The sequence below is a fragment of the Phyllobates terribilis genome, unplaced genomic scaffold (genome assembly GCF_046119375.1).
Source record: "Phyllobates terribilis strain yellow unplaced genomic scaffold, ASM4611937v1 Scaffold_3__8_contigs__length_932513732, whole genome shotgun sequence".
Lineage (NCBI taxonomy): Eukaryota > Metazoa > Chordata > Amphibia > Anura > Dendrobatidae > Phyllobates > Phyllobates terribilis.
In genome coordinates, this window is record NW_027362763.1 from 504,235,721 (window position 1) to 504,261,205 (window position 25,485).

At 44.2% G+C, this 25,485-nt stretch overlaps 1 protein-coding gene and 1 long non-coding RNA gene across 2 annotated transcripts in view; one reads left to right on the forward strand and one right to left on the reverse strand.

The window, feature by feature from the left end:
• The window catches only part of NKAIN2 (sodium/potassium transporting ATPase interacting 2), a 1,575,235-nt gene that overhangs the window by 817,228 nt on the left and 732,522 nt on the right, over positions 1-25,485 (forward strand). The window lies entirely within an intron of this gene.
• Positions 23,131-25,485, reverse strand: part of LOC141259665 (uncharacterized) — a 247,546-nt gene continuing 245,191 nt past the window's right edge. The window contains exon 4 of the long non-coding RNA XR_012318450.1: positions 23,131-23,214. This is a non-coding gene — a long non-coding RNA (uncharacterized lncRNA). The remainder of the gene's footprint in view (positions 23,215-25,485) is intronic.

The window sequence follows — 25,485 nt, forward strand, 5'->3', positions numbered from 1 at the left end:
TGGACCCTCTTGTGCTGCATCATGCACTGCAGTCTGCCACATACAATGCCAGCCTGCCTAATTCCTGCTATCACCACTAAATATATACAACTGGATTAGTCCTCAGAAGGACTGTTAGTTCAGTTGTATATATATATATATATATTTTGTGGAATACCTATACTAACTATGAAGAAGCAAATCTCTCCCTGACGCAGCAGCAGCAGCTCTCCCTACTCTGCCTGGTTCCGGAGTAGATTGTGAAGAGCATGGCGGCGCCCGGTCTTATATACACCTGATGATGCTGTGCGTACAGCCAATCACTGTAATGCCCACAATCAACATGGCTACGGCATTGCAGTGCATGGCAGGCAATCCCTGCATGTTTATTGGCTTTCTAAACGGCGCCAAACATGCAGGGAGGGGACCCTAGTTCCCAGCCGAGCAACCCTGAAATACTCGTTGAGCTTGTCGAGCACAGTGATGCTCGGGCGAGTACCAAGTAGTGGCGAGCACGTTCGCTAATCACTAATAGGAAGGCTTCCTATCATATTTTGGAATGTGTAGGTGGGATTTTATCTTTAATTTTGGACGTGATGACTTGGCTTGCAAAATCAGTGGCGAGCACGTTCGCTCATCACTAGTAGAGCCCCTAAGGTGCCAGAACAGCAGAACCCCCCCATAAGAGACCCCATTTTACAAACTACACCTTTCAATTAAGTCATTTAAGGGTGCAGTGAGCATGTTGACACCACATGTGTCTCACAGAATTCTACACCATTGGGCGATGAAGAAAGAATAATTACATTTTTACTACCAAAGTTTTGTTTTAGCCCCAGATTTTACATTTTCACACTGGGAAATGGGTAAAAATGGCACCAAAATTTGTCAAACAATTTTTTCTGAATGTAGAATACCCCATATGTGGCTGTATAGTACTACTTAGCCACACGGTGAGACTCGGTTGGAACGGAGCATTATCTGCCATCTGGAGCGCAGATTTTCCTAGAGTAGTATGCAGACTCCATATACTCAGCTTCTACATAATTCAGATGAACCCCCAAGGGATCCATTCACTATAATGAGGCAGCAGAGTTAGGCCTCTTACACATGTCAGACACATACACTTGCAGACCCATTCAAATGAATGAGTCTGTGCACGTGTCAGTGTGTTTCCATGGACCGTTTGACCATGGTCAAAACACATTGACATGACTGTTTTTTTCACGCTGCACGGGCTGCCAAAGGTCCCATACTGATGACACCCGGATGACATGTACAGTTAGCGCTGTTCCCAAGCGCCAGGTGCTGAACGCTGCCCTCATCATTGCCCCCTACTTGTGCTGCGATCAGCATGAGCATGGGACAATGATGAAAGTAGTATTCTGCTCCCGCTATGTCCTGTTTGAAGATTTCCCCCGCTGTAATTCACCTGACCGCTCACGCAGAGGAGCTGGGGAGAATGACTCGCTCCAGCGAACGAGCCCCGGTGCTGTGCTGAGATCAGTGAGTGACAGGACACCGCTCTCTGAGCACAACTCCGGGGCCCGCTCCTTGGCATGAGCAGTCAGATGGGTTACAATGGGGGACATCTTCGGACAGGTGAGTATAAGGATTTTTTAATTTTATTCTTATTTTTACACCAGGACACAACGGAAGCAGAATACTACTCTCAACATTGTCCCTTGCTCGTGCTGATCGCAGTGCCGGCAGGAGACTATGATGAGGGCAGCATTCAGCAATCAGCGCTTGGGAACAGCACTAAATGTACTGCTGATTCCCAGGCACCGATATGTTGGCCTCTGATCTGGCACACGGGTGGCACACTGTTGCCACACGTATGCCACAAAGGTGCATGCACACAGACACATGGACATGGATATCTCCGGTACAGTTTTTTCCGGTACCAGAAATATCAGGACGTGTGAAACTGGCCTTACTCTGGACTCCGTCTGGCCTCTGTTTAGCGGTGTCCTTTTTTACAGAAGTTCACAAAACTGTGGTCGACGGCACTTTTATGCACTCCTAATAAAAAGACGGACACCGTGGGATCACAGGCCAGATGGCATCCACGGTGTCTCCATCTGCCTCATTACATGGAATCTGACGCCAGGGGTTTCATCTGAATCACGTATTTCAGATATTTACACGGAAACCCCAAAGTAAGCGCTCAGCGCAGGATGCAGGGTAAATGTGAGCCAAGACATACTGCAATCTTTGGGAGGCAGTTGTTAGAACCTTGCTCTTAGTTTTTTTTCCTTTGCTGGTCACATGACCTTGTTGGCCTATTTAATTCTGCTCCGCCCTTCTGGCTTTGCTGGACTTCATTGTATATCTACTTTCTAGCTAGCCTGTGCTCTGTTTCTTGCTCTGTTTGTTTGCTTGGTCTACTGACCTCTATGTTCTATATATTTTGTTTGTTCGTCTGTCTGCTACTATTTCTGTTAGGAGGTGTCCCATATTCCTCCCAGTCCTTAGTACTTGTAGGGATTCCTCCCCCACATCTATAGGTCTCCGTACAGACTAGCTTAGGACTTTAGCAGGTCTGATCGCAGGATCAGGTTCCCTGTTACATCGTAGGGATTGAGCTGAGTTCTATCGTAGGGACAGATCTCCTCTCTTTCCTTAGCTCTGGTAGCAGAACATAACAGCAGTATGAACAAATCAGCAGCAGGTGAAGAATTGGTTTTATTTATTTTTTACACCGTTCCTCAGTAATTAGACAACTTTATTCCTCGGGTCTGTGTGAATACGGCAATACCAGATTTATATCGGGTTTTTATGTTTGGCAGCTGTCACACACTAAAAAACTTTTTTTTTTCAAAGACTAGTTTTTGCTTCGCCATCTTTTGAAAGCTATCATTTTTCCATATTTCAGTCAACAGAGTCATATGAGGGTTTGCTTTGTTCGGGATGGTTTTATTGATATCATTTTCAGGCACGTGACATTATTTGATCGCTTTCTATTCCAATTTTTGGGAGGGAGAATAAACAAAAACCAACAATTCAGGAATTGTTTTTTTTTTAATGCCATTCCACGTGTGGTAAAATTGATAAGGCAGCTTAATTCTTTGGGTCAGTACGTTTACAGCAATACTACAATTATATTTTTTTATATTTTGGCGCTTTTACACAATAAAAACTATTTTAGAGAAAAAACTATAATTTTTTTATTTTTTGATTTATGGAACTGTATTGCAGCTTGTTTTTTGCGGGACAAGATGATGTTTTCAAAGGTACCAATTTTATTTACATTCGTCTTTTTTTCGCATTTTATTTCACTTTTTGTTAGATGGTATGATGATAAAGCACCGTTGTTTGCTTTTTTTATGGTGTTTACCCTGCATCAAACCTAATTATAATACTAGTTCTGTAATTACTATTACTGTACTAGATGTACTACTATAGGTGTAACATTTTGCCTAATTTAACTGTAACCCACAATGTTATATATCGAGGAAATCATCCAGCCTTTTTTTGAAAGCTGGTATAGTGTTTGCCATTACTACCTTTTGGGGTCGGCATTCCACAGTCCGACTGCTCTGACTGTAAAGAAACCTTTCCTGTTTAGGTGTGGGAATCGCCTTTCTTCCACCTGTAATGAGTGCCCCCTTGTCCTTAGTATAGTCTTTGAAAGGAATAAGTCATGTGCTAGTCCTTTGTACTGACTGCACATATATTTATACATGTAAATGAGATCCCCTCTGAGGCATTGTTTTTCTAAGCTAAACAAGCTCAACTTTTTCAACCTCTCATTATATGAGAGGGCTTCCATCCCTTGTAATAATCTAGCTGCCCACCTTTGAACTGATTCTAACTTCTGAATATACTTTTTAAAATGTGGAGCCCAAAACTGGATCACATATGCCAGATGTGGCCTTACCAGTGATTTAAAAAAGAGCAATAGTACGTTGGGATCGTGAGATTTTATTTCTCTTTTTATACAACCTAAAATCTTGTCTGCTTTTACGGCTGCTGCTTGACATTGAGTACTCCTGCTCAGCTTACTTGTAACCAGAATTCCCAATCCTTCTCCTGTTCTATAGTCCCGAGTATGCTCCCATTTAATGTATATGCAGTAATAGGATTACTCCATCCTAGGTGCATTACTCTACATTTATCGACAATAAACCTCATCTGCCAAGTGTTTGCCCACTCAGTCATCTTATCCAGATCGTTGGATCTGTATGTAAAATGTAATGTTTTTTGTGTGCAAAAACAATGTTTTTTCTCACTGAAAGCTATACTTTCCACAAATCTGTGGTTAATATGGTCATTCAGTGAGCAGTAGTGATGAGCGAGTATGTTTTGTTAACCCTTTCGCCAAGTATGCTCTGGCGAGCACCGAGTAGTTACAGCTGCTCGGTGTTATGCTTGAATCACTCCCGTGTGCATAATTTGCGACTGTTTGACAGCTTTAATACATGTGAGGAATGTCTATTTCTTACACATTCCTCACATGTATTAAAGCTGTCAAACAGTTGCAAATCATGCACATGGGAGTGATTCAACCATATCACCGAGCAGCTGTAACTACTCGGTGCTCGCCCGAGCATACTCGGCGAAAGGGTTAACAAAACATACTCGCTCATCACTAGTGAGCAGACAACTAGTGATGAGCGTGTATGTTTTGTTAACCCTTTCGCCGAGTATACTCGGCCGAGCACCGAGTATTTATAGCAAGCTCGGGCTTTAAGTTTTCGGTGCTCCTTGAACATGATTTGCAACTGTTTGACAGATTTAATACATGTGAGGAATGCCTGTTTTTCCAGCATTCTTCACATGTATTAAATCTGTCAAACAGTTGCAAATCATGTTCACGGAGCAACGAAAACTTAAAGCCCGAGCATGCTATAAATACTCGGTGCTCGGTCGAGTATACTCGGCGAAAGAGTTAACAAAACATACTCGCTCATCACTACAGACAACACATATAGCACAAGAGGCTCCATTCCAGTTCTGTCGGCTGCTGCTGTTAGATATTTCTGGAAATAGGCCCAGGTCTCAGGGGCCAGGAATAATTTTTTTTGCATCTTAATCCTCATTATTTGCTTAAAAAACAATCCAGAGAACACGGTTTTTCTGCGCCATTTGCTTGTTGGCACTGCAGAATACAGCCAGGTCCTTTCCATATTACAGCGCTAAAAATCCATCTATTTAAAACTGTGTTTTCTCCATCACACGGATCACATATACGTTTTCAGAAAATACTGCCATTTCTGGCCTCCATAAAAAAAATTTTTCAGTGTGTCAGCAAAGTTTTTGACACTGGTTTGCTGTTCAAAACAGTTACCTACAGGCCAGGTATTTAAAACTGTGTTTTCGCCGTCACACGGATTACATATACGTTTTCAGAAAATACTGCCATTTCTGGCCTCCATTAAAAATTTGTTTCAGTGTGTCAGCAAAGTCTTTGACACTGGTTTGCTGTTCAAAACAGTTACCTACAGGCCAGGTATTTAAAACTGTGTTTTCTCCGTCACACGGATTACATATATGTTTTCAGAAAATACTGCCATTTCTGGCCTCCATTAAAAATTTGTTTCAGTGTGTCAGCAAAGTTTTTGACACTGGTTTTCTGTTCAAAACAGTTACCTACAGGCCAGGTATTTAAAATTGTGTTTTCTCCTTCACGCGGATCACATATATGTTTTCAGAAAATACTGCCATTTCTGGCCTCCATTAAAAAATTTGTTTCAGTGTGTCAGCAAAGTTTTGACACTGGTTTGCTGTTCAAAACAGTTACCTACAGGCCAGGTATTTAAAACTGTGTTTTCTCCGTCACATGGATTACATATACGTTTTCAGAAAATACTGCCATTTCTGGCCTCCATTAAAAAAAATTTTCAGTGTGTCAGTGAAGCAATTGACACCAGATTGCTGTTCAAAATAGTTACCTACAGGCCAGGTATTTAAAACTGAGTTTTCTGCATCACACGGCTCACATATACGTTGTCAGAAAATACTGCCATTTCTGGCCTCCATTAAAAATTTCTTTCTGTGTGTCAGTGAAGCAATTCACAGCAGTTTGCTGGTCAAACTACTTACCTACAGGCCAGGTATTTAAAAATCTGTTTTCTAAGTCACATGGATCACATATAAATTCGCTCCAAACTCTGTCATTTGTAGTGAGCGTGGAAGATACTGTCCTCCATTTAAAATGGGCAAGGTACGTGGCAAGGGACTGGACGTGATGGTAATGGTAATGGTGCATGCAGAGGCCGAGGACAAGGCCATGGGCAAGCTGAAATTGTGCCACAACAAACACCCACATCTTTTCGTGTGACCTCTGAAGAGCTGTTCACTTTTCCATTTATAGAAGGCCTCTTGAAGCGGGGCAAAAGGAGATCGTGTGTAGCGATGCCCAAATATTTGAGCAGCCACGGTCACACAAAGGCGACGGTGGGAAAGTGTCACAAGAGGTGGACGATGATGAAACACAATTGACAGAAAGTCAGGAGCAGGACCAGGGTGTGGAAGTGGAAGATGAGGTGGTGGAAGATATAGTAACTGACCCAACCTGGCTGGAAGACATGCAGAGCAAGGACAGCAGCACACAGGGGGAGGGAGGCAGAGCACCCCAACAGGCAAGAAGAAGCAGCGTGGTGGCCGCAGACAGAAGGCAGACAACCATTCCCCGTAACACCAACACGACGTAAGTTGCCAGTACAACTGTTAGGTCTTCCCGAGTCAGGTTGTTTTTTAAAGACTCTGCCGATAACCCCAAAAAGGCCATTTGCAACAACTGCCAGGCCAGCATCAGCAGGGGTGGCAAAACGACCAGCCTGACCACCACCAGCATGATCAGGCACATGGCAGCAAAGCACCTGACTTTGTGGGACGAACCCCAGGGTCCAGGAACAGTGTCTGCGGGTGGCACCATTGCTTCTTCCGCTGTTGTGCATGCAAGCCAATCCCCTGTCCATGGTGCATGCGAAGATGCCTCCTGCCCTGCACCTGTCGTTACACACAGTAGCAGCATCAGGAAGCATGTCCATGTCCTTGTCCTAGTGCAGCGTTCAGTTGTCCATACCCCAGTCCTTGGAAAGCAAGGGCAAATATGCAGCCAATGCCCCACAGGCCACACTACTAAATTCTCACATTTCACGACTGTTGCCTTTTAGGCTCATGGAGACGGAAGCATTCCGCAACCTGATGGCAGCGGCTGTCCCTCGTTACTCGGTCCCCAGCCAACACTATTTCTCCCGGTGTGCCATCCCCGCATTACACAAGCACATGTCCCAAAACATTAGCCGTGCTCTCAACAACGCAGTTACCGGTAAAGTCCACCTAACCATGGACACGTGGACAAGTGCTTGTGTGCAGGGACGGTACATCTCGCTGACGACACACTGGGTTAACATAGTGTAAGCCAGGACCCAGTCGGACCATGGGACGCCAAGGATTGCGGGCCCTAGGTCAGTCAGGGTTGCCCCCACTGTCTACTGCTCCTGCACCTCATTCTCCTCAGCCTCCTCCTCCTCTTCAGCCTCCATCTCCGAAATGACCACATCAGTCACAAGCTGGAAGCACTGCAGCACTGCCTCGGGCAAGCACTAACAGGCTGTGCTGAAGCTAATATGCTTAGGTGAAAAACCGCACAATGCTGAAGAGTTGTGGACAGCTCTGAAAGAGCAGGCAGATCTGTGGGTCACATCGGTAAACCTATAGCCAGGCATGGTCGTGTGTGACAATGGCCGGAACCTGGTGGCAGCTCTGAGGCGAGGCGAGCTCACACACGTACCATGCCTGGCCCATGTGCTTAAACTCGTGGTTCAGTGGCTTCTCAAATCCTACCCGGAGCAGCCAGATCTGCTTGTTAAAGTACGCTGCCTGTGTGCCCATTTTGGAAAGTCAGCTACAGCTTCCGCCGCCCTTGCAGTGTTTCAGCAGCATTTGCAGCTTCCGGCTCACACACTGGTGTGTGATGTCCCCACGCATTGGAACTCTAAACTGCAGATATTGGCAAGGATTTGTGAGCAGAAGAGTGCCGTTATTGAGTACCATCATCAACAAGTCCATCGGTATTCAGTTCAGTTTCCACACATAAGACCTCAGGAGTGGACGGGGATGTCAGAAATATGTACCATCCTCCAAAACTTTGAGGACTCCACCAAGATAGTGAGTGGCGATGACGCCATGATTAGATTCACCATCCCGCTTCTCTGTCTTCTGAAATGCTGTCTTCTCACAATCAAAGAGGATGCATTGCAGGAGGAGTGCGAAGAGATGGAGCAAGGAACCATAGAGGATGATTACACACAGCCAAGCCTCATCTCATCCCAACGTGGATTGGGTGACAATGAGGAAGAGGAGGAGGAAGGACAGGAGCAAGTTTCATGCACTATAGATGGTACTAGCTGCACAGCTGTCATACCGTCTGTTCAGCATGGATGGCCAGAGGACAGAGAGGAGGAGGAGGAGAGCATGGTCAGTCATCCTCTTCGTGAGAACACGGAAGTCTTGCCTGTTAGTAGTCTGGCACGCATGGCCGAGTTTATGTTACGCTGCCTTTCCCATGACCCTCACGTTCTCAAAATTTTGGGTGACAGTCATTACTGGTTGGTGACACTTCTATACCCACGCTACAAGGAGAACTTTATTTCTCTTATTCCTAAGGCGGACAGGTCTACAAAAATGGGGCTGTACAAGAAGGCCCTTGTTGCGGAACTATTAAAAAAATTCCCATCTGAAAACGCTGGTGGCAGAGGGCACACTTCGTTGGACAACCAAGGAGTACAGGCAAGAGAGACACAACTTCAATCCAGCAGAGTCAGGGGAACACTGTCAAAGTTCTGGGAGAGTTTTCTCAGACCTTCCCATTGCACTGGCCCTGAGGCGGGGGGTACTCTCACAAGGAGTGCAAAGTTTGGGAAGATGCTGAGGGAGTACCTTGCCGACTGTACCAACATCCTCCGTGATTTCGCTGTGCCTTATAATTATTGGGTATCCAAGCTGGATACGTGGAATGAACTGGCTCTCTATGCCTTGGAGGTCCTGGCCTGCCCTGCTGCCAGTGTTTTATCAGAGCGGGTTTATAGTGCTGCTGGTGGAATTATAACTGATAAGCGCATCCGCCTGTCAACTGAAATTGCTGACAGGCTGACTCTTATAAAAATGAACAAGGGCTGGATTGGGCCAGACTTCTCAACACCACCGAATGATAGCAGCGTAACATAAACTCCAATCCAGTGTCTTTTCTTGGAAGGTGTATTCCCATGCACCTTTTCACACCCACACATAGCTATACGCTTCCTGATTTTGGCTATTTGCTCTCGTCCTCCTCCTTCTCCTCATCCTCCACCACCATATCACCAGGGTGACCATGGTCCATGATGCAACACCCACCTAATTTTTTTAAAGGGTATTTATGATGCCCGTAAAAAAAATTTTTTATACAGTATGTTCATGTATACCCCCCATGGGTAAATGTTTGTCAGCCCATACACTTAGTGCATGGGCATTACAAGTATAGGAGGCCCGCTCCTTTCTAATAGGAACATTTTTTTATGAGGCCCTCCTCCATGTCCCTTCCAAGGGGTATTGAAGTGCCTCCAAATTTTTGGCAGCCCTTTCATTCACTGCATAGGCCAACACTATGGGAGACTCTCTCCTTTCTAATGGGAATTTGTCGTTACTGTGGCCCTGCTCTGTGTGTCTTTAAATTCTTAGTGGGGTTTTTCCTTAAATTGTTAGCCATTGGACTCACTGCATACCCTATAACTGTATAGCAGACTCTCTCCTTTCCTTTTTTTTTCCTTTTCTTTAATTTTTTATTTATCAAAGCGCAAAGACAGTACAGCAAAATGGAATCATAAAACAGAAATAAAACATACCAAGACATACAAAGGATCACAGCCAGATAACCTCTAGTACCAAACCTTAGTCCCCTAATAGTACTGTCCAACATCATAGAAGCCCACATATGAACTCCCTAGTACAAAGCATAGGTGGATATATGTATCTTAGTGGCCCAAATATGGACCCTGCATAACACAACATGAATGGGATTGTATTCAACAGTTGTTAAAAAAAAAAAATTAACTTTCATTGAACAACATCAATTTTATTGCCCCGTTTTTATGCGGTCCTACCCGAACATGGTGAACCACTTCATCTACGCTTGTCAATAGGGCCAAAGGCCATAGGCTACAGTAAGGCCAGATTCTGGTCCGAGCCTGAAACTGACTATTGAGGGAAAGAAAAGAACAAAAAAGGAAAGATTAGAGAGGTCAGAAAGGATACAAAGAAAAGTATAGTGTAGTGAAAGGAAGCAGGAAGGGGGAGGGGAGGGAGGAACCACAGGGTCAAGAAGGAGGGGGGGGCAGAGGGGGGGTCAGGGAACGAGGTTAGTCTCCATAGGAAGCTGTTCAATCCCCCAGCAACAACAGAGGATACTCTGGGGAGGCTTTAAAGTCGGACCACTGACACCAGGTACCAAAGAATTCCGTATAAATATTCTTGAGGGACGCAGTCAAATCCTCCATCTGCATCAGACTCTCTCCTTTCTAATGGGAACATGTCGTACCTTGTTACTGTGGCCCTGCTCTGTGTGTCTTTAAATTCTTAGTGGGGTTTTTCCTAAAATTGTCAGCCGTTGGACTCACTGCATACCCTATAACTGTATAGCAGACTCTCTCCTTTCTAATGGGAACATGTCGTACTTGTTACTGTGGTCTTGCTCCATGTGTCTTTAAATTCTTAGTGGGGTTTTTCCTAAAATTGTCAGCCGTTGGACTCACTGCATACCCTATAACTGTATAGCAGACCCACTCCTTTCTAATGGGAACATGTCGTACCTTGTTACTGTGGCCCTGCTCCGTGTGTCTTTAAATTCTTAGTGGGGTTTTTCCTAAAATTGTCAGCCGTTGGACTCACTGCATACCCTATAACTGTATAGCAGACTCTCTCCTTTCTAATGGGAATATGTCGTACTTGTTACTGTGGCCCTGCTCCATGTGTCTTTAAATTCTTAGTGGGGTTTTTCCTAAAATTGTCAGCCATTGGACTCACTGCATACCCTATAACTGTATAGCAGACCCTCTCCTTTCTAATGGGAACATGTCGTACCTTATTACTGTGGCCCTGCTCCATGTGTCTTTAAATTCTTAGTGGGGTTTTTCCTAAAATTGTCAGACATTGGACTCACTGCATACCCTATAACTGTATAGCAGACCCTCTCCTTTCTAATGGGAACATGTCGTACCTTGTTACTGTGGCCCTGCCCTGTGTGTCTTTAAATTCTTAGTGGGGTTTTTCCTAAAATTGTCAGCCATTGGACTCACTGCATACCCTATAACTGTATAGCAGACCCTCTCCTCTCTAATGGGAACATGTCGTACCTTATTACTGTGGCCCTGCTCCATGTGTCTTTAAATTCTTAGTGGGGTTTTTCCCAAATTTTGGCAGCCCTTGCAGTCACAGCATGGGCATTACCACTATAGGAGACCCGCTCCTTTATAATGGGAACATTTTTTTTACTGAGACCCTCTATGTCTCTTTAAAGGGGTATTGGGTTGCGTCCAAATTTTTGGCAGCCTTTGCAGTCACTGGATATGCAATAACAGTATAGGAGACCCACTTGTTCATAATGGGAACAACAAAGCATAGCCGGCTGATGGCTCTATAACAATAGATAGGGCCAACTGCTGGCCTTTTATGAATAGTAAGGGCCGTCTGATGTCCCTATAAAAATAGGCTTTATGACTTTCAGAGTCCTTCAATCATAAATAAAACAGGATATGTCTGATGATGTGTCACATAACACATTGCCAGATAAGGTTGTAAAATGTTAAAATGACATTTCCCGGTGAATGCATTTGTCTTAAAAAAACGTAAAAAAAACAAAACAATAGGATCTTTCTTTAGTATAAAAATAAGCGTCACCATTTTAACAACAATGTAATCACATTGTTCAGCTCATGCATCTCCTCTTCCATCTCCAAAATGACCACATCAGTCACAAGCTGACAGCACTGCAGCACTGTCTTGGCCAAGCGGCAACAGGCTGTGCTGAAGATAACATGTTTAATACTTAATTGACAAACCGCCCAGTGCTGCAGAGTTGTTGAAAGCTGTAACACAGCAGCCTGATCTGTGGCTCTCACCGCTGAACATACAGCCAGGCATGTGTGTGACAATGGGCAGAACCTGGTGACGGAAAAATGACAGCCGGGGTAGATACGGTTTCCCTCTATGCCAGTCCTTTCACCGAGCTAAAGAATATGGCTGTGGTGAAATACAACTCCCACTGAGAAGCTGTTTCAGATTGAAAAACATTGTGCCCACCAGAGGATTTGATTCTGAGGGCTAACTTTTCTCCCCCGCTCAAGTGCCCCATAGCAGCTGCAAAGTTAGCGTTATCATGAACTCTCCTGAGGTAGAAGCCAAGGCACACCAGAGGATCCTCTGGTGGGACCGTCCAACCCTGCCAAGAAGCAGTCCTGGCTAAGAAAAGTTTGTGGAAAGGTTCCCGGACACTCTATGGCTGCTTTTTTACTGAGGAGGAAACACACGCAAACACAGGGAGAACATACAAAGTCCTTGCAGATGTTGTCCTTGCTGGGATTTGAACCCAGGATCCCAGCAATGCAAGTCTTCAGTGCTAACCACTGATCCAATATGCTGCCGTTCACCCTCTAATGTCTAATAGGCTGGAGAAACTTGCACCTACTGCCACTCTATCTTCAGCTCCTTTGTGAGAAAATGTATTTGGGCAGCCACTCAGTCTACCAAATAAAATTCCTGAGAAGGAAATTGGGGATGACTTTGCTGTTACTCTCACACCTGGACTCACTGGCGTGAGCGTAGTTAGTGGTCCCACTGGGCCACGAACCGAGGAGTGCCGGGAGGGGCGTGACTAGGGGCCTCGCCAGATTTGACCATGAACACATGGCAGCTCAATCGACTCCGTGATCTGAGGAGGGACATGGGAGGTGGCCCAAGTGCTACTCCAGGTCAGACCCCGGTCACCGCTGTTGACCCACACTGAGGAATGCAGGAACGGGCAGGCACAGCTGGTATGCAGACAGGTGGGTACTGTCAGGCACGGCTGGTATGCAAACAGGCGGGTACTGGCAGGCATGGCTGGTATTGAGACAGGCGGGTACTGGCAGGCACGGCTGGTATGCAGACTGGCAGATACTGGCAGGTAGGAACGCAGGCTGGATAGGGACCAGTACAGACAGAGCAGAACCGCAGGTGCGGTGTACAAGCAGAGCAGAGCGAACCGCAGGTGCGGTGGACAAGCAGAGCAGAGCGAAACTGCAGGTGTGGTGGACAAGCAGAGCAGAGCGAAACCAAAGGTGCGGTGGACAAACAGAGCAGAGCGAAACCGCAGGTGTGGTGGACAAGCAGAGCAGAGCAAAACCGCAGGTGCGGTGGACAAGCAGAGCAGAGCGAAATCGCAGGTGCGGTGGACAAGCAGAGCAGAACGAAACCACAGGTGCAGTGGACAAGCAGAGCAGAGCGAAACCGCAGGTGCGGTGGACAAGCGAGGCAGAACAGAGCAGAAGGTGCAGGCAGACAGGACAGGGCTCTGTTCACATGGAACAGACTGGGAAACACAGTAAGATAGTTAGAACACAGGAGGTAGATACGGAGGCAGGGAAATGGGACAAGCAGAACCAGATACACACAAGGTACTTACAATGAAGTAGCGAGAGGACACAAAACTCACAAACAGAAGTACAGAGACAACGAGTTGGAGTTAGGTGCAGGTTCAGACACTGCAGGAAAAGGTCAGGTACGGACATAGAGACAAACAGGTAACGGGCTAGGACACAGTTCAGACAGGAACTGAACCCAGAACAAGATACAGGAACGAGCCTGGGAACTCAGCCCCCAGGGTGGCGGAAACAGACTAGGAGTCACAGATACAGGTAACGGGCCTGGGTATACAGCCCCCAGGGTGACAGCAACAGACTAGAAGTCACAGATACAGGTAATAGGCCTGGGTACTCAGCCCCCAGGGTGGTGGAAACAGACTAGATTCAGGACAGGACCTGGCAACTCAGTTGCACAGAACACACTGAAAGAAAGTGTTGCTCAGGCACCTCGTACTGGGTGGAGGGGGTTTAAGTATCCTGTGACTCACAGCAATAGGCTGGGGAGGCATTAGGACTTGCCACACTGTAAGTTTAAGAATCAGGCAGTAACAGCGCCGCCCCCATAAGTAATCAGACAAGAGACATGCACACAGCACATACTGGAGCAAAGTGTGCAGCCTGGACTGATAGGTAAGTTGGCGGTCTTGCATGGTGGGAGATTGTAAGCCATGCCAGCACGCCACCAAGGATGTTACATTCACTGCTGATACCATGGTGTCGTACCATAGTTTGCTGGAAATATTCTAGGCTGGTAGGAGGCAAGCAAATTCCCACAGAAAAGTACCAGCAGTAATGTTCAGGGACCCGTGCTTGTAGAAGACGGAGAGAACACCGGCCTCCGCGAGCCTTAAAGGCCACATTTCTAGTGAAAGCAGCTTTAGAGGACTTCCTGTGAGAAATGACATGCAGGGTAGATAGGGTTTCCCTCTATGCCAGTCCTTTCACTAAGCTAAATACAACTGTCAGCAAAAAAAATTGTGGACTGGCTCCGTACCGTCCTTGGCCACATTCACCTGTCCACGTGTTTGTGGTTAGGCGGTCCTTCCCAGTAAGTGCACTGGGGAGGGCATGGGTAATGTTGTGGGACCCATGCTTGTGGAAGGTCGGAGGCAATATCGGGAAATATAGTGGCAGCTGGGGACCGAGTATGGACACCTGGACGCCGCCGGCATGAGGTTGTGAAAAGCTTCCGCCTCCACGAGCTTAAAAGGCCATATTTCAAGTGCAAAAAGCTGCCCAGAAATCTGGCAGTTTAGTGTTGCGGCCGGTGGGTGGGTAGGTGGGTGGCTGGCTGAATACTTGCACTTGCTTTCCAAGTAACAGAAAACTAAGCAGATGGTGGCCTCTATCATCATCATGGCATCACCTCGGCACTATGAACTCTCCTGAAGGAGAAGCCAGGGCCCGCCGGAGGAGTCTCCGGTTCTCTGGTGGGACCGTCCAACCCTCCTGAAAAGCAGCCCTGGCTAAGAAAAGTGTGGGGGAAGGTTCCCGGACACTCTATGGCTGCTTTTTAATGTGGAGCGGCCATGCTTATGCATGTTATTTCTCAAACCGCATTACAGATCAGGCTATTGTCCAACTCTGTATTCAAGAAATTAAATGCGCAAAGAAAGATGTGTGTGTGTCAAAGCACCACCGACAAGTGCCAGTTGATGTTGGACGGGCTGCCATTGCTTCTGCAGCAAGCTCAATTACAGGACTTCCTGGGAGAAATGACATGCAGGGTAGATACGGTTTCCCTCTATGCCAGTCCTTTCACCAAGCTAAATACAACTGTCAGCAACAAAAGTTGTGGACTGGCTCCGTACCATCCCTGGCCACATTCACCTGTCCACGTGTTTGTGGTTAGGTGGTCCTTCCCAGTAAGTGCACTGGGGAGGGCACGGGTAATGTTGTGGGACCGGTGCTTGTGGAAGGCGGAGGCGATAAATATATTGGCGGCTGGGGACCGAGTATGGACACTCGGCCGCCGCCGGCATGAGGTTGTGAAAAGCTTCCGCCCCCACGAGCCTTAAAGGCCACATTTCAAGTGCAAGCAGCTGTCAAAAATTTGGCAGTATAGTATTGCAGCCTGTGGGTGGGTGGGTGGCTGACTGCCTGCATACTTGCGCATGCATTCCAAGGAATGGGGTAAGGACAACTAAACGCTGCAGTGGGACAAGGACGTGGATGGTGATTGTAGCAAGTCTGCAATGATAGGTTCATGGCGGGAAGCATCTTCGCATGCGCCAAGGATCACTTATGATGGGCACACTTTTAGGCAGTGTAAAATGTTAAAATGAAATTTCCTGGTGAAAGCATTTGTATTGGTTGAAAGCAATGCAAAAGTGCAAAAATGCATCAAAAACGCTACGTGTGAACATAGCCCAAGGTGTGTAGGAGTATTTTTGTTTTTGGTTATTTATTTTGCTTTTTATACATTATACATGTCATGGAAAGGATGTTCCTTAACATATTTCCCAGGAAAATCCATTTTGGTTTCGTTTTGGTATGTTTTATTGTGAGTCCGGAAAAGTGGCGTAATACCTCTGATAACCATGTTGACAGTAGTGACCTGGGAGTCAGAAATGCTTCCAGGGGTCTTTCCCATGCTGTTCCCATGTCACTTGAGCACTGTTCCCTTCGATTTGGGCAATTTTTAGGCCCTCTGCAGACCGCCGGGGGGGAGCCGCCTGAAAAATGCTCGAGTTTCCCATAGACTTACATTGGGCTCGTTGCTTGGGTCGAGCACCCGAGTATTCCAATGTGCTCGACCCGAGCAACGAGTACCCGAGCATTTTAGTGCTTGCTCATCACTAATACACACAACACAATATATGTTGCATCTACGTTCTATCTGAATCTTAGTGTCATACAGAGCTCAGAGCCTCCCACTACTCCCACCATAAGGTCACGTTCACACATTCATTATTCAGTCAGGATTTTAAATCAGTATTTGTAAACCGAAACCAGGAGTGGAACAGTCAGAGGTTGTAGACAAAGTAAATCTTGTATATAATCTTTTAATGTTTAACAATTAGTAGAAAGTGTTGTCCATTAACATGCAAGCCCATTTTGGCTACAGGCTACGATCCCCAGAATGTCTACTACCAGCCCTACACAACCTCTTAAAAGTCAAATTTGCAAAAGATGAAGACTAATAACTGAAATATGTGAATTATGTTATTTTATGTCAGAGAATTATTAGCGTAGGTTCACCTCTGACAAGATTTCTTCAATCTGCCATAGAGTAGGATATACAGAGGACTGTAAATGGCTTACAAATTCACAAGGTAAACTAGAGAATTTATTTTGCTTTTTGCTGCCCTCCTTGGTGAGATATATCCAACTTAATGGAAGATATTTTAGGGAATTTTTGCATTTTTATTTTTTCATTTTCAACATTTTCCGAATGAGATCCGTAATACAATACTTTGTGGGTGCTTTAATGCTGTATTTTCAGTATATCAGTATATGAGGGAATTGTTTACATAATTCCCCATACTTTGTGATAAATTATAGATTAAAATGAAGGTACACTTCAAAAAATGCAAAGTGTTATTAATATTATAACTGGGTTTGATAAAGCATTATTTTATTTATTCCAGTTAATATTATTTAAAAAATAATAAATTACATATACATATTACAAATACATATATTAAATTCTTTCTGACAAACAGAAATAAAATATTGTGCCCACATCTATAAATATTCAAGCTCTACAGTTATAAATAGTTTGTTTTTTTTGCACAGGTTAACAAAAAAAAAGCTAGCTTTATCGTTTTTGTTAGACTAGAAAAGATAGCTACTGAGGGCATGTTTCCCAATTGTATCAGAGAAATTTATTGAAGATGAAGGCTTTGCTTTCTGCCTATTAATGTGATAGAATTCAGTCATGATTTGCTTTCTCTTTGCAAAACTAACTGTTTGATCCATTTTTCTAACACTGTGTAATAAGACCCTTAACTCAGTCTATCTGACCTCTGTATAGTGAATGTGTTAACCTGTGTTCTCCATATTCCCTAGCGTGTGCTAGTCTGTACTTTAGATCTCATTGCTTATTTAATGTGCTTGATTGGACCCGTCTACAATGTGGTATAATACAAGAGTGAAACAGCACAAGGAAAGTAGACTGATAAAAATACACATAAAGGAGAACTGACTGTCAGGTATGAAAGCTCAAGCATGTATTGCAGTGTAGCACATAATTTAGGTTAGGAAATTAATCTAAAATTAATCTTTATATATATATATATATATATATATATATATATATATATATGTATACATATGTGGCGCCCCTGCAGGTTCAGTCACGACAGAGGTACTGCATCTCACCCAGAGGTGTGGTATCTCACTCTCAGATAGGGATGGAGTACTGCCCAGGAGCCAAACACCTGCATCCAACACTACACTACTCCAGAACAGCAGGAGGGGCAAGATGCACTGCTGCGCTGCTGAGCCCTGTCCCTGGCTGGAGTGGGGGGAACCAAGAGAGGGGGAACCATGTAGTGGGTGTGGGTATAGGAAGCAGATCAGGGGAGAACTTGAGAAGGAGGATATAAAAAGGGGAAGCCATCTTGGGAGTGGAGCAGACAGTCTGAGAGTTCAGTTCAGTGCAGTTCAGTCAGTGTTCAGTCTGAGAGAGAGAGTTGAGAGCAGGAGCTGTGGAGGAGCCCTGCTCAGGGAAGAGGGCCTAGTGAGAGAGGCCCAGGACAGACTGAAGAGAGGAGCAGGAAGGAAGGCTCCAGAACAGAAAGGATCCCAGGGGCACGGGCAGTGCGGATGCCACCCGTGCGCCCGAATCTACCAGGACGTGGAGGGATCAGGCCGCAGAGAGGGGAACGGCCCCTAAATTAGCAGAGTTCTTCAAGTCTCAGCTAGATAACCGGAGGGTGCAGCATTTCAGGTGCTGCAGCCAGCAGCCACATCTAAATCGCCAAAAAGGTGGCCATAGAGGACCCAGGGGACAGAGAGGATGTCGCGCGACAAGGTCCGCGGTCACTGGCTTGGGACACTGGGTGTGAGGCGCAGGGCAAGAGGGTGAGAGCCAGCCATGGAAGTTGACCAAAAAAGGCACACAGAACGGGGTCCCATTTTAGTACTCCTGAGAGACGTGAGAGTTGCTAAACCCCTCCCTGAGTAGACACAGGACGACGTGGGAGGTTATACACCGGTAACTGTAACCTGGAATCTTGGCAAACTGTGAGTAAAACCCAAAGACTGCACCCCATTGTCTCTGTGAATAATTGCTGCGCCATCCCCTGCACGACACTGCACAACCACAGTTACTTCATCATTCACCATCACTGCAATGCCCTGGAGCTTAGCTCTACCTGTGGAGAGCTGAACCAACTCTGCTGCATTACCAACAGCTCTAGAGGACCTGCTCCGCAGCGGCAGCTCTATATAGCTGCATACCACAGGTGGCGTCACGAACATTAAATACAAAAACTATAAAACCCCCCTTTTATTGATCGCCCTGGGTCACGGACTGGGTCACCACCACTGTGACATCTCCCCTAGCAATGACCGGCCCGGCTACCAAGTACCCCACGGCCCAGGGGGCGCATCACATGTATATGTATGTATATGTATATAGTAGGTGAAATAAGTATTGAATATGTCACCAATTTTCTACATAAATATACAGTGCCTACAAGTAGTATTCAACCCCCTGCAGATTTAGCTGGTTTGATAAGATGCAAATAAGTTAGAGCCTTCAAACTGCAAACGAGAGTAGGTTTTATGAAGAGAAGCATAAATCTTACAAACCTAAAAGTTATTTTGCTCAGTTGAATTTTATTAAATTTTAAACATAAAAGTGTGGGTCAATTATTATTCAACCCCTATGTTTAATATTTTGTGGAATAACCCTTGTTTGCAATTACAGCTAATAATCGTCTTTTATAAGACCTGATCGGGCCGGCACAGGTCTGTGGAGTTATCTTGGCCCACTCCTCCATGCAGATCTTCTCCAAGTTATCTAGGTTCTTTGGGTGTCTCATGTGGACTTTATTCTTGAGCTCCTTCCACAAGTTTTCAATTGGGTTAAGGTCAGGAGACTGACTAGGCCACTCCAACACCTTGACTTTTTCCCTCTTGAACCAGGCCTTGGTTTTCTTGGCTGTGTGCTTTGGGTCGTTGTCTTGTTGGAAGATGAAATTATGACCCATCTTAAGATCCTTGATGGAGGAGCGGAGGTTCTTGGCCAAAATCTCCAGGTAGGCCGTGCTATCCATCTTCCCATGGATGCGGACCAGATGGCCAGGCCCCTTGGCTGAGAAACAGCCCCACAGCATGATGCTGCCACCACCATGCTTGACTGTAGGGATGGTATTCTTGGGGTCGTATGCAGTGCCATCCAGTCTCCAAACGTCACGTGTGTGGTTGGCACCAAAGATCTCGATCTTGGTCTCATCAGAACATAGAACCTTGAACCAGTCTGTCTCAGAGTCCTCCAAGTGATCATGAGCAAACTGTAGACGAGCCTTGACATGATGCTTTGAAAGTAAAGGTACCATACAGGCTCGTCTGGAACGGAGACCATTGCGGTGGAGTACGTTACTTATGGTATTGACTGAAACCAATGTCCCCACTGCCATGAGATCTTCCCGGAGCTCCTTCCTTGTTGTCCTTGGGTTAGCCTTGACTCTTCGGACAAGCCTGGCCTCGGCACGGGAGGACACTTTCAAAGGCTGTCCAGGCCGTGGAAGGCTAACAGTAGTTCCATAAGCCTTCCACTTACGGATGATGCTCCCAACAGTGGAGACAGGTAGGCCCAACTCCTTGGAAAGGGTTTTGTACCCCTTGCCAGCCTTGTGACCCTCCACGATCTTGTCTCTGATGGCCTTGGAATGCTCCTTTGTCTTTCCCATGTTGACCATGTCTGAGTGCTGTTCACAAGTTTGGGGAGGGTCTTAAATAGTCAGAAAAGGCTGGAAAAAGAGATCTTTAATCCACACATGTGAAGCTCATTATTCTTGGTGCCTGAACTACTTCTTAATACTTTAGGGGGACCAAACAGAATTCTTGTGGTTTGAGGGGTTGAATAATAAATGACACTCTGAATTAACTTTTAACGTTTTTAAAAAAAAAAAAAAAAAAAATTTGCTGCAGTGCATTTCCCACTTCCAGGCTGATCTACAGTACAAATGTCACAATGCCAAGTTAATTCCGCATGTGTCAACCAGCTAAATCTGCAGGGGGTTGAATACTACTTGTAGGCACTGTATTTATAAAGGTGCTATTGACATGATATTTTCACCAGATGTCAGTAATAACCCATTCAATCCACACAGGTAAAGAAATTACATCATAGAAAGAGAGGTTCAAAAAGCCATGGAAAGTCATGACACCAGCTGAAATCTATCAGTAATTAGAAAGCAACCTGCCACTTAGCAGAGAATATTATCAGTTGGTTCAGCTGACTGCTTATAAAAAAGTGTCTCCTTACCAAGGTGCCACACGAGAAACATCTCATGATGGGTAAAAACAGTGAGCTTTCCCAATACCTTCACAGTTTTATTGTTGCAAAACATATTGATAGCATTGGTAACAGAAGAATTTCTAAACAACTGAAGGTTTCAGTGAGCACTGATGAGGCCATAAATCATTTTACCATAAACCAGCCACAACCAGGTGCTTACCTCAATTTATCAGACAGAGGAGTGAAAAGTATTATCAGAAGAGTTGTCCAAGAACAAAGGACCTGGAATGAGCAGGTACAATGAGCAGAAAAACTATAATCAATGCACTCAACCTCCTTGACCTGTATGCACATTCCCCACGCAAGACTCCATTGCTGAACAAAAAGCATGTTTAAGCACGTTAAAAGTTTGCTCAACAACATTTAGACAAGCCTGTAAAATACTTGGAGAATATAGTCTGGTCAGATAAGAGCAAAATTTAACTTTTTGGATGCCATAATACACACCATGTTTGAAGGCCCAAGAGCACTGCATATCACCCTAAAACACCAGACCAACCGTGAAATTTGGAGGTGGGAACATCATGGTGTGGGGCTTTTTTTCAGCATATTGCACTGGCAAACTTCATGTAATTGAAGGAAAGATGAATGGACATTCTTGATAAAAATCTGCTGTCATCTACCAGGATGATGAAGACGAACATGGACATTTAAGCAAGACAATAATCTCAAACACACAACCAAGGAAACTCTCAATTGGTTTCAGAGAAAGAAAATAAAGCTGCTAGAATGGCCCAGTCAATGCCTCCTGTATGGAGAAACTAGTCACATACATTGCTCAGGTGAAATTTTTTCCCATTCTTCCAAATAAACACTCTTCAAATCCTGAAGATTCCTTATATGAACTTGGAGCTTTAGTTCTTTCCATAAATTTTCTATTGGATTCAGGTCTTCAGGTCAACTTATTGGCTGGGCCATTCTAGCTGCTTTATTTTCTTTCTCTGAAATCAATTGAGAGTTTCATTGGCTGTGTGTTTGGGATCATTGTCTTGCTTAAATGTCCACCCTTGTTTCGTCTTCATCATCCTGGAAGATGGCAGTAGATTTTTATCAAGAATGTCTAGGTATATTTGTCTATTTATACTTCCTATAATTATATGAAGTTTGGCAGTGCCATATGCTGAAGAACAGCCCCACACAATGAAGTTCCCACCTCCAAACCTCACTGTATGTATGTCGTTTCTGGGGTCATATGTAGTGCCTTTTGGCTTCCAAACATGGTGTGTATTATGACATCCAAAGAGTTAAATTTTGGTCTCATCTGACCAGACTATATTCTCCCAGTATTTCACAGGCTTGGCTAAATGTTGCTGAACAAACTTAAAATGTGCTTGAACATGCATTTTGTTCAGCAATGGAGCCTTGCGTAATGAGCGCGCACACAGGTCGAATGCATTACTTATTGCTTTCTTTGAATCAATTATACCTGCTAAAGCCAGGTTTTTCTGTAGCTCTCGACAGGTGGTTATTGCCTCTTGGACAACTCTTCTGATGACTATTTTCACTCCTCTGTCTGAAATATTGTGGGGATGCAACACATGCATGGATTGCCTGACAAACAGGGCATGCTCGCTCATCACTATTGGTGATATGTTCAATAACCTCTGTATATGCCTTAACATTGAAATTGAAACACCATAAAGGAAAAGTTGTGGAATTATGTAATTATCTGCACTTTGATATCTGCGGGTGGCTGACTTAGTGCCATTGAGGGTATTTTTTCTTATATACAGTTGTGTGGACATTTTAGGCAGGTACTTTGTTAGGGAAGCAAACAGGGAAGTGTATAGTTTTGGCTGATACTATGGGGTGGGGTGTTCTGAGGCTATCATACTGGAAGCTTTAGGAAAATGATGCAATAATGTAGTCCTTACATAAAATCAGAATAATCTAAGCAAATGGAAAGCATGGTTCTATTGGCTAACCATGTCAGTGTTGCTTTAATAATGTAGTTTACATGATGAATGTACCAGATAGCTAGGTTTACTCTAATAATTAATATTGTTGTCAAATAGAATTTTATGAATAATTTGTCTCAATAACCATTTTCACTTATTGATCACAAACTTACTGGAGTATCATTTCCTCACTGTCAGCTTGTTTCTTTCTGAATAATGACACCACAGGTGCCTTACTTCAGCTTTTGGCACTAAACTGTAAGAGAAAAAAAGCATATTAGCATTATAAATCACATTCATTCCAATAATGAGTTCATGTGGGTGAGGGCCATCTGGTTGAGAAAGCTTTTTTTTTAATATTGTCATTAATAATTGTCATATTTTTATTATTTAGATAATTAAGAATTGCTTCCATGGATAGATTCTATTTTCTGTTGGAATTCTTGTAATTACATATATTCTTTTAACATTCTTTACTGCAATTTGTTGTCAATTAAAATGATGAAATAGCATAATTTTTGCCATCTCTTGGAGTTAATGACTATTGCTTCCATTTTCTAGTTATACTTACAGTATGTGGGGTTACTAGAATGACTTAATTAAGATTTCTATTTACAGGGCTGCATGTGCTGCAGACATTTGATTTCATTTCAACACCAGCAGATAGTCTGGTATTCAACATCCTCTTCTTTTTTGGCAGTCCTATTTTTTCCTCAGTGGCACAGACATGGTGATGTGGGAGTGCCACAATACATCACGTTGACATATGGGCATCGCTATATTACTAAGGTATAGAATGAGGAATAGTGAGGCAAAACACAAGGAGACCAACACAATAACTAAGCCTTCTTCATCTCCATTCTTAAACTATAAATGGTATATAGACCTAAAGAAAACATGTGTCAGGACTGAAATGATGCAAAAAATAAGTTTAAAATATTTAAACTTTATTATGTACAAATTATTAAAAAGAAAATGCAAACCATGTCCCAACATACAGACATAAAGACAGATTGGAGGGTGAGCACTGTGGGAACCCCCAAAACATGAAGAAACCCTCAATAATAAATATTATATAAAAAAAGTATGGTTAAAAACAGAATGCACATGATAATAAGGAAAGCAACAACCAAAACCCTGACGCGCGTTTTACAAATGCTTCATCAAGGGTGAAGTAGCCATTAGAACATATTGCTATCATAAATTGTTGTACTTTGCCTGTTTATTTACTGTCACATATATGATATAAAAGAAAAATTTTCCTTTTTCTGTTGCTCATCTTCCCATTGTAGTCATGTATATGTAAAAAATATTGTAAAAATGTTTTTTAAGTTTAATCTGGCACCAGGTTTTTGCTATGTAATTTGAGAGTAGCATAATGTAGTGGCAGAGACCCTGATTCCAGCGATGTATCACTTATTAGGCTGCTTGGTGTACAGTGGGTACGGAAAGTATTCAGACCCCTTTAAATTTTTCACTCATTGTTTCATTGCAGCCATCTGGTAAATTCTAAAAAGTTCATTTTTTTTCTCATTAAAGTACACTCTGCACCCCATCTTGACTGAAAAAAACAGAAATGTAGACATTTTTGCAAACTTATTAAAAAAGAAAAACTGAAATATCACATGGTCATAAGTATTCAGACCCTTTGCTCAGTATTGAGTAGAAGCAACCTTTTGAGCTAGTACAGCTATGAGTCTTCTTGGGAATGATGCAACAAGTTTTTTCACACCTGGATTTTGGGATCCTCTGCCATTCTTCCTTGCAGATCCTCTCCAGATCCTCTCCAGTTCCCTCAGGTTGGATGGTGAACGTTGGTGGACAGTCACTTTCAGGTGTCTCCAGAGATGCTCAATTGGGTTTGGGTCAGGGCTCTGGCTGAGCCAGTCAAGAATGGTAACAGAGTTGTTCTGAAGCCACTCCTTTGTTATTTTAGCTGTGTGCTTAGGGTCATTGTCTTGTTGGAAGGTGAACCTTCGGCCAAGTCTGAGGTCCAGAGCACTCTGGAAGAGGTTTTCATCCAGGATATCTCTGTACTTGGCCGCATTCATATTTCCTTCAATTGCAACCAGTCATCCTGTCCCTGCAGCTGAAAAACACCCCCATAGAATGATGCTGTCACCACCATGTTTCACTGTTGGGATTGTATTGAGCAGGTGATGAGAAGTGCCTGGCTTTTATCCACACATACTGCTTAGAATTATCACCAAAAAATTCTATCTTCGTCTCATCAGACCAGAGAATCTCATTTCTCATAGTCTGGGAGTCCTTCATGTGTTTCTGAGCAAACTCAATGCAGGCTTTCTTATGTCTTGCACTGAGGAGAGGCTTCCGTTGGGCCACTCTTCCATAAAGGCCTGACTGGTGGAGAGCTGCAGTGATAGTTGACTTTGTGGAACTTTCTCCAATCTCCCTACTGCATCTCTGGAGCTCAGCCACAGTCATCTTGGGGTTCTTCTTTACCTCTCTCACCAAGGCTCTTCTCCATAGATTGCTCAGTTTGGCTGGATGGCCAGGTCTAGAAAAA